Raw genomic sequence first — 11,012 nt, 5'->3', positions numbered from 1 at the left:
ATGGGGGTTGGTAGCTGGCCAGCCTCAGTTCTGTCTGTCTGTCTGATGGGGGTTGGTAGCTGGCCAGCCTCATGTCTGTCTGTTTGTCTGATGGGGGTTGGTAGCTGGCCAGCCTCAGGTCTGTCTGTCTGATGGGGGTTGGTAGCTGGCCAGTCTCAGGTCTGTCTGTCTGATGGGGGTTGGTAGCTGGCCAGTCTCAGGTCTGTCTGTCTGATGGGGGTTGGTAGCTGGCCAGCCTCAGGTCTGTCTGTCTGATGGGGGTTGGTAGCTGGCCAGTCTCAGGTCTGTCTGTCTGATGGGGGTTGGTAGCTGGCCAGCCTCAGGTCTGTCTGTCTGATGGGGGTTGGTAGCTGGCCAGCCTCAGTTCTGTCTGTTAGATAATGCTTTGTAATATTAGGCTAGCCAGCTATCCCCAGTTAGATAATGTGTTTTCACTTATTGCATCTGCAGGCTCGTTGCATTCTCCCTGGTTTCCACTTGTTTGTTAGTGAGCTGCCTGCTCGCTCTAAACAGTACAATCTAATCTGTTCAAATCAGTGGCAGCATGTGCAGCAGGTGGTCATTGGGTTTTAAAAACATGCAAAGGGGAAATAGGTGTATTTATGCTGTTATTCAAATGCACAGATCGCTTTAACTATCTTCTCAAAGAAACTAGCAGTAGTTTGAAATACTTGGCATCATATTTCTGTCGCGCTGCTCTGTTGACAACTCCAGGGCAGATAAAACACAGGGGGTGGGGGATTTAGTCCCGAGCCCAGCACCCTGGCCACTCTTTCTCTGTGATGGGATTAAAAAGAGGACTATAGCATCTCTGAAACAGTATCCTCTCTGGTCCCGCATCACAGCACCATGAAATAGACACCTATCTATGGATGCAGGGCTGGGGAGAGGGAATGGGAAGGGGGACGCAGGGGGGGACGCAGGGGGATGCAGGGGAGAGGGAATGGGAATGGGAAGGGGGCAGGGGGACGCAGGGGGATGCAGGGGAGAGGGAATGGGAAGGGGGGGGAGAGGGGAGAGGGAATGGGAAGGGAATGGGAGGCAGGGGGGACGCAGGGGGATGCAGGGGAGAGGGAATGGGAAGGGGAGGCAGGGGAGAGGGCAGGGGGATGCAGGGGAGAGGGAATGGGAAGGGGGAGGCAGGGGGGGGAAGGCAGGATGGGGTAAGGGGGACCTGTATATAAACCAGGGTATATAATATAGAATACCACTGGGGCAGGAACGGGGTAAGAGATGACCTGTATATAAACCAACCAGGTATATAATATAGAAGACCACTGGGGCAGGATGGGGTAAGAGATGACCTGTATATAAACCAACCAGGTATATAATATAGAAGACCACTGGGGCAGGATGGGGTAAGAGATGACCTGTATTTAAACCAACCAGGTATATAATATAGAAGACCACTGGGGCAGGACGGGGTAAGAGATGACCTGTATAGAAACCAACCAGGAGACCACTGGGGCAGGACGGGGTAAGAGATGACCTGTATATAAACCAACAAGGTAGACCACTGGGGCAGGATGGGGTAAGAGATGACCTGTATATAAACCAACCAGGTATATAATATAGAAGACCACTGGGGCAGGACGGGGTAAGAGATGACCTGTATATAAACCAACCAGGTATATAATATAGAAGACCACTGGGGCAGGATGGGGTAAGAGATGACCTGTATATAAACCAACCAGGTATATAATATAGAAGACCACTGGGGCAGGATGGGGTAAGAGATGACCTGTATATAAACCAACCAGGTATATAATATAGAAGACCACTGGGGCAGGACGGGGTAAGAGATTACCTGTATATAAACCAACCAGGAGACCACTGGGGCAGGATGGGGTAAGAGATGACCTGTATATAAACCAACCAGGTATATAATATAGAAGACACTGGGGCAGGATGGGGTAAGAGATGACCTGTATAGAAACCAACCAGGTATATAATATAGAAGACCACTGGGGCAGGACGGGGTAAGAGATGACCTGTATATAAACCAACCAGGTATATAATATAGAAGACCACTGGGGCAGGATGGGGTAAGAGATGACCTGTATATAAACCAACCAGGTATATAATATAGAAGACCACTGGGGCAGGACGGGGTAAGAGATGACCTGTATATAAACCAACCAGGAGACCACTGGGGCAGGACGGGGTAAGAGATGACCTGTATATAAACCAACCAGGAGACCACTGGGGCAGGATATGACCTGTATATAAACCAACCAGAGACCACTGGGGCAGGACGGGGTAAGAGATGACCTGTATATAAACCAACCAGGTGGGGCAGGATATAATATAAACCAGAGACCACTGGGGCAGGACGGGGTAAGAGATGACCTGTATATAAACCAACCAGGTATATAATATAGAAGACCACTGGGGCAGGATGGGGTAAGAGATGACCTGTATATAAACCAACCAGGTATATAATATAGAAGACCACTGGGGCAGGAGGACGGGGTAAGAGATGACCTGTATATAAACCAACCAGGTATATAATATAGAAGACCACTGGGGCAGGACGGGGTAAGAGATGACCTGTATATAAACCAACCAGGAGACCACTGGGGCAGGATGGGGTAAGAGATTACCTGTATATAAACCAACCAGGTACATGATATACTGAATCTACCTGTGTGGTATAGACCAACCAGGCCAACTCTTCCTGTCAGTCCCATCCTGACACACACAGCTTCAGGGGCCATTAGAACAGCTACAAAGCCAGGTCAAATGTTTCAGGTATAAAAGAACATTACGTACATCCTGGTACTTTCCTCAGGTGCTGGAGTTGTAGACTCATGGAAAACAGGAAGGGTAAACGCTGACCTACTGCTCCTGTTCCCAGGTGATATTTATAAACAATGTCTCCACCCTGTAGGTCTTCATCAGGCTGCTCTGTATATAAACCAACCAGTTCCCAGGTGATATTTATAAACAATGTCTCCACCCTGTAGGTCTTCATCAGGCTGCTCCTGTTCCCAGGTGATATTTATAAACAATGTTTCCACCTGAAGGTCTTCATCAGACTGCTCCTGTTCCCAGGTGATATTTAGAAACAATGTCTCCGCCCTGAAGGTCTTCATCAGGCTGCTCCTGTTCCCAGGTGATATTTATAAACAATGTCTCCACCCTGAAGGTCTTCATCAGGCTGCTCCTGTTCCCAGGTGATATTTAGAAACAATGTCTCCACCCTGTAGGTCTTCATCAGGCTGCTCCTGTTCCCAGGTGATATTTATAAACAATGTCTCCACCCTGTAGGTCTTCATCAGGCTGCTCCTGTTCCCAGGTGATATTTATAAACAATGTCTCCACCCTGTAGGTCTTCATCAGGCTGCTCCTGTTCCCAGGTGATATTTAGAAACAATGTCTCCACCCTGTAGGTCTTCATCAGGCTGCTCCTGTTCCCAGGTGATATTTATAAACAATGTTTCCACCCTGAAGGTCTTCATCAGGCTGCTCCTGTTCCCAGGTGATATTTATAAACAATGTCTCCACCCTGTAGGTCTTCATCAGGCTGCTCCTGTTCCCAGGTGATATTTAGAAACAATATCTCCACCCTGTAGGTCTTCATCAGGCTGCTCCTGTTCCCAGGTGATATTTATAAACAATATCTCCACCCTGTAGGTCTTCATCAGGCTGCTCCTGTTCCCAGGTGATATTTATAAACAATATCTCCACCCTGTAGGTCTTCATCAGGCTGCTCCTGTTCCCAGGTGATATTTATAAACAATGTCTCCACCCTGAAGGTCTTCATCAGGCTGCTCCTGTTCCCAGGTGATATTTATAAACAATGTTTCCACCTGAAGGTCTTCATCAGGCTGCTCCTGTTCCCAGGTGATATTTATAAACAATGTCTCCACCCTGTAGGTCTTCATCAGGCTGCTCCTGTTCCCAGGTGATATTTATAAACAATGTTTCCACCCTGAAGGTCTTCATCAGACTGCTCCTGTTCCCAGGTGATATTTATAAACAATGTCTCCACCCTGAAGGTCTTCATCAGGCTGCTCCTGTTCCCAGGTGATATTTATAAACAATGTCTCCACCCTGAAGGTCTTCATCAGGCTGCTCCTGTTCCCAGGTGATATTTATAAACAATGTCTCCACCCTGTAGGTCTTCATCAGGCTGCTCCTGTTCCCAGGTGATATTTATAAACAATGTTTCCACCCTGAAGGTCTTCATCAGGCTGCTCCTGTTCCCAGGTGATATTTATAAACAATGTCTCACCCTGTAGGTCTTCATCAGGCTGCTCCTGTTCCCAGGTGATATTTATAAACAATGTTTCCACCCTGTTGGTCTTCATCAGGCTGCTCCTGTTCCCAGGTGATATTTATAAACAATGTCTCCACCCTGAATGTCTTCATCAGGCTGCTCCTGTTCCCAGGTGATATTTATAAACAATGTTTCCACCCTGAAGGTCTTCATCAGGCTGCTCCTGTTCCCAGGTGATATTTATAAACAATGTCTCCACCCTGTAGGTCTTCATCAGGCTGCTCCTGTTCCCAGGTGATATTTATAAACAATGTTTCCACCCTGTTGGTCTTCATCAGGCTGCTCCTGTTCCCAGGTGATATTTATAAACAATGTCTCCACCCTGAATGTCTTCATCAGGCTGCTCCTGTTCCCAGGTGATATTTATAAACAATGTTTCCACCCTGTTGGTCTTCATCAGGCTGCTCCTGTTCCCAGGTGATATTTATAAACAATGTTTCCACCCTGTTGGTCTTCATCAGGCTGCTCCTGTTCCCAGGTGATATTTATAAACAATGTCTCCACCCTGTTGGTCTTCATCAGGCTGCTCCTGTTCCCAGGTGATATTTATAAACAATGTCTCACCCTGTTGGTCTTCATCAGGCTGCTCCTGTTCCCAGGTGATATTTATAAACAATGTTTCCACCCTGAAGGTCTTCATCAGGCTTCCATATCCTAGGTGGGGGGTGGAAGGTCAAAATATATAGGGGGCAGAACTCAGTGACATCACTTCCTGAAATAGAAAAGGGGGTTGAAAGGTCCTATATAAGACAAAACTCAGTGACATCACTTCCTGAAACAGAAAGGGGGTGAAAGGTCCTATATAGAAAGGGCAGAACTCAGTGACATCACTTCCTGAAACAGAAAGGGGTGAAAGGTCCTATATAAAGGGGGCAGAACTCAGTGACATCACTTCCTGAAACAGAAAGGGGGTGAAAGGTCCTATATAAAGGGGCAGAACTCAGTGACATCATTTCCTGAAACAGAAAGGGGGTGAAAGGTCCTATATAAAGGGGGCAGAACTCAGTGACATCACTTCCTGAAACAGAAAGGGGGTGAAAGGTCCTATATAAAGGGGGCAGAACTCAGTGACATCACTTCCTGAAACAGAAAGGGGGTGAAAGGTCCTATATAAAGGGGGCAGAACTCAGTGACATCACTTCCTGAAACAGAAAGGGGGTGAAAGGTCCTATATAAAGGGGCAGAACTCAGTGACATCACTTCCTGAAACAGAAAGGGGGGTCCTATATATAGGGCAAAACTCAGTGACATCACTTCCTGAAACAGAAAGGGGGTGAAAGGTCCTATATATAGGGGCAAAACTCAGTGACATCACTTCCTGAAACAGAAAGGGGTGAAAGGTCCTACAGAACTCAGTGACATCACTTCCTGAAACAAAAGGGGGTGAACGGTCCTATATTAAGGGGGCAAAACTCAGTGACATCACTTCCTGAAACAGAAAGGGGGGTGAAAGGTCCTATATATAGGGGGCAGAACTCAGTGACATCACTTCCTGAAATAGAAAGGGGGGTTGAAAGGTCCTATATAAAGGGGGCAGAACTCAGTGACATCACTTCCTGAAACAGAAAGGGGGGGGAAAGGTCCTATATAAAGGGGGCAGAACTCAGTGACCTCACTTCCTGAAATAGAAAAGGGGTTGAAAGGTCCTATATAAAGGGGCAGAACTCAGTGACATCACTTCCTGAAACAGAAAGGGGGGGTGAAAGGTCCTATATAAAGGGGGCAGAACTCAGTGACATCACTTCCTGAAACAGAAAGGGGGGTGAAGGGTCCTATATATAGGGGGCAGAACTCAGTGACCTCACTTCCTGAAACAGAAAGGGGGAGGAGGGTCCTATATATAGGGGGCAGAACTCAGTGACATCACTTCCTGAAACAGGAGGTCAAAAATGGGTTCTTATATTATTACCAATCAGTGTATCATAATATATGATCATACACACGCAATGTGATCAATATTTACAGTAATATACAGTACATACACACGCAATGTGATCAATATTTACAGTAATATACAGTACATAGACACGGAATGTGATCAATCTTTACAGTAATATACAGTACATAGACACGGAATGTGATCAATCTTTACAGTAATATACAGTACATCAGGAATGTGATCAATCTTTACAGTAATACACAGTACACATAGACATGGAATGTGATCAATATTTACAGTAATATACAGTACATAGACTGTGATCAATATTTACAGTAATATACAGTACATAGACACGGAATGTGATCAATCTTTACAGTAATACACAGTACATAGACATGGAATGTGATCAATATTTACAGTAATATACAGTACATAGACTGTGATCAATATTTACAGTAATATACAGTACATACACACGGAATGTGATCAATCTTTACAGTAATATACTACATACACATGGAATGTGATCAATCTTTACAGTAATATACAGACATACACACGGAATGTGATCAATATTTACAGTAATATACAGTACATACACACGGAATGTGATCAATCTTTACAGTAATATACAGTACATACACACCTACTGTGATCAATATTTACAGTAATATACAGTACATACACACGCAATGTGATCAATATTTACAGTAATATACAGTACATAGACACGGAATGTGATCAATCTTTACAGTAATATACAGTACATAGACACGGAATGTGATCAATCTTTACAGTAATACACAGTACATAGACACGGAATGTGATCAATATTTACAGTAATATACAGTACATACACACGGAATGTGATCAATATTTACAGTAATATACAGTACATACACACGGAATGTGATCAATCTTTACAGTAATATACAGTACATAGACACGGAATGTGATCAATCTTTACAGAATATACAGTACATACACACGGAATGTGATCAATCTTTACAGTAATATACAGTACATACACACAGAATGTGATCAATCTTTACAGTAATATACAGTACATACACACGGAATGTGATCAATCTTTACAGTAATATACAGTACATACACACAGAATGTGATCAATCTTTACAGTAATATACAGTACATAGACTGTGATCAATCTTTACAGTAATATACAGGTAGACTGTGATCAATCTTTACAGTAATACACAGTACAGGGAATGTAGTAATATACAGTACATACACACGGAATGTGATCAATATTTACAGTAATATACAGTACATACACACGGAATGTGATCAATATTTACAGTAATATACAGTACATACACACGGAATGTGATCAATATTTACAGTAATATACAGTACATACACACCTACTGTGTCAGTAATATACAGTACATACACACGGAATGTGATCAATCTTTACAGTAATACACAGTACATAGACACGGAATGTGATCAATATTTACAGTAATATACAGTACATACACACGGAATGTGATCAATATTTACAGTAATATACAGTACATACACACGGAATGTGATCAATCTTTACAGTAATATACAGTACATAGACACGGAATGTGATCTATGTGACCTGCTTTCAACATGGTTTGAATAGACAATAGCTTGATGGTAGCACATCTCACATCTCTAAAACCACTCTGATGTTGTTTTCTCACACTGTCTGACTGTGTTATATCAGACTGGTAGACAGTTCCCCCTCACACTGTGTTATCTCAGGCAGGTAGACAGCTCCCCCTCACACTGTCTGACTGTGTTATATCAGACAGGTAGACTGTGTTATATCAGACAGGTAGACTGTGTTATATCAGACAGGTAGACTGTGTTATATCAGACAGGTAGACTGTGTTATATCAGACAGGTAGACTGTGTTATATCAGACAGGTAGACTGTGTTATATCAGACAGGTAGACTGTGTTATATCAGACAGGTAGACTGTGTTATCTCAGACAGGTAGACTGTGCTATATCAGACAGGTAGACTGTGTTATATCAGACAGGTAGACTGTGTTATATCAGACAGGTAGACTGTGTTATATCAGACAGGTAGACTGTGCTATCTCAGACAGGTCTCAGACAGGTAGACTGTGTTATATCAGACAGGTGGACTGTGCTATATAAGACAGGTAGACTGTGTTATATCAGACAGGTAGACTGTGTTATATCAGACAGGTAGACTGTGTTATATCAGACAGGTAGACTGTGTTATATCAGACAGGTAGACTGTGTTATATCAGACAGGTAGACTGTGTTATATCAGACAGGTAGACTGTGTTATATCAGACAGGTAGACTGTGTTATATCAGACAGGTAGACTGTGTTATATCAGACAGGTAGACTGTGTTATATCAGACAGGTAGACTGTGTTATATCAGACAGGTAGACTGTGTTATATCAGACAGGTAGACTGTGTTATATCAGACAGGTAGACTGTGTTATATCAGACAGGTAGACTGTGCTATATAAGACAGGTAGACTGTGCTATCTCAGACAGGTAGACCGCTCCCCTCACACTGTGTAATTCATCTTAATTTGTCAGTACTGAGTTGGAGTTGGGGGGAGGAGAGGATAGAGGAGAGGAGGCGGGAGGGTTGGGGGAGGAGAAGGGGAGGAGATCTCTAAGGTAATTGCTGGCCTGGAGTTCCATTAAGGTGTCATTCCTCTGTTAACAACAGATAAGATCTCCTCTCCTCCAGAGTCACCTGCAGCCATTTCTCCACTTTAGCCTGTCCCCCTTAGACACACCTAAGAGAGAGAGAGGGAGAGAGGGAGAGAGAGAGAGAGACTGAGAGAGATCAGACAGAGAGAGAGAGAGAGACAGAGAGAGAGACAGAGACAGAGAGAGAGAGAGACAGAGAGAGAGAGAGAGAGAGAGAGACAGAGAGACAGAGAGAGAGAGACAGAGAGTGATAGAGAGAGAGAGAGACAGAGAGAGAGAGACAGAGAGAGACAGAGAGAGACAGGTAGACTGAGAGATCAGAGAGAGAGACTGAGATAGAGACAGAGAGACTGTGAGAGAGAGACAGGAGACTGAGATAGAGAGAGAGACAGAGAGACAAAGGTAGTTATATCAGAGAGAGAGAGACAGAGAGACAGAGAGCATAGCTTTGCTATTGAGAAAGGCCGCCGTAGGCAGACATGGCTCTCAAGAGAAGACAGGCTATGTGCTCACTGCCCACAAAATGAGGTGGAAACTGAGCTGCACTCCTAACCTCCTGCCCAATGTATGACCATATTAGAGAGACATATTTCCCTCAGATTACACAGATCCACAACGAATTCGGAAAAACAAATCCAATTTTGATAAACTCCCATATCTACTGGGTGAAATACCACAGTGTGACATCACAGCAGCAAGATTTGTGACCTGTTGCCACGAGAAGAAGGAGAAGATCTCCTGGCCTGGAAAAGGGCAACCAGTGAAGAACAAACACCATTGTAAATTCAACCCATATTTATGCTTATTTATTTTCCCTTGTGTTCTTTAACCATTTGTACATTGTTACAACATTATATATATATATATATATATATATATATATATATATATGACATTTGTAATGCCTTTATTGTTTTGAAATGTCTGTATGTGTAATGTTTAATGTTAATTTTTATTGTTTATTCCACTTTTGTGTATTATCTACCTCACTTGCTTTGGCAATGTTAACACATGTTTCCCATGCCAATAAAGCCCTTGAATTGAATTGAATTTAATTGATTGAGAGAGAGAGACAATTATTTCACATTGGAAATAATTAACAAAAAAACAGAGTAAACTAGAATGCTTTTTGACCCTTAACAGAGAGTACACAGCGGCAGAATACCTGACCACTGTGATTGACCCAAACTTAAGGAAAGCTTTGACTATGTACAGACTCAGTGAGCATAGCCTTGCTATTGAGAAAGGCCGCCGTAGGCAGACATGGCTCTCAAGAGAAGACAGGCTATGTGCTCACTGCCCACAAAATGAGGTGGAAACTGAGCTGCACTTCCTGGCCTTCTACCAAATGTATAACCATATTAGAGAGACATATTTCCCTCAGATTACACAGATCCACATAGAATTTGAAAACCATCCCAATATTGATCATCTCCCATATCTACAACCCATATTCATATTTTTGTATTTTCACTTTTGTTTATTATCTACTTAAATTGCTTTGGCATGTGTTAACATATGTTTCCCATGCCAATAAAGCCCTTAAAATTAAGAGACAGAGAGAGAGAGAGAGAGAGACAGAGAGAGAGAGAGAGAGAGACAGAGAGAGAGAGAGAGAGAGAGAGACAGAGACAGAGACACAGAGAGAGAGAGAGAAAGAGAGAGACAGAGAGAGAGAGAGAGAGACAGAGAGAGAGAGAGAGAGAGAGGAGAGAGAGGAGAGAGAGAGAGAGAGTCTGTAGAGAGAGAGAGAGAGAGAGAGAGAGAGAGAGAGAGAGAGAGACATATTCACTTTGTATGTTGTCTACCTCCACTTGCTTTGACAATGTTAACACATGTTTCCCATGCCAATAAAGCCCTTGAATTGAAATTGAATTGAATTGACAGAGACAGAGACACAGAGAGAGAGACAGAGACAGAGACACAGAGAGAGAGAGAGAGACAGTGTGATGAATGTCCAGTCTGTAGGTTAAGGAGGGAGGAGTCCATTCTGTCAGTGGGGTGTGACAATTCTCTACATGGCTCCATACTTCATAGACTATACAGAGTAACTGAGACGGGCACACACAGCTCACAAAACACACACAGCAAGTGTCCCACACACACACATGCACACACAGTCACAGACTCACAGCAGACACACACACACACACA

The sequence above is a fragment of the Oncorhynchus keta genome, unplaced genomic scaffold, assembly GCF_023373465.1.
Source record: "Oncorhynchus keta strain PuntledgeMale-10-30-2019 unplaced genomic scaffold, Oket_V2 Un_scaffold_17308_pilon_pilon, whole genome shotgun sequence".
NCBI lineage: Eukaryota > Metazoa > Chordata > Actinopteri > Salmoniformes > Salmonidae > Oncorhynchus > Oncorhynchus keta.
This window is presented reverse-complemented; position numbering follows the sequence as displayed.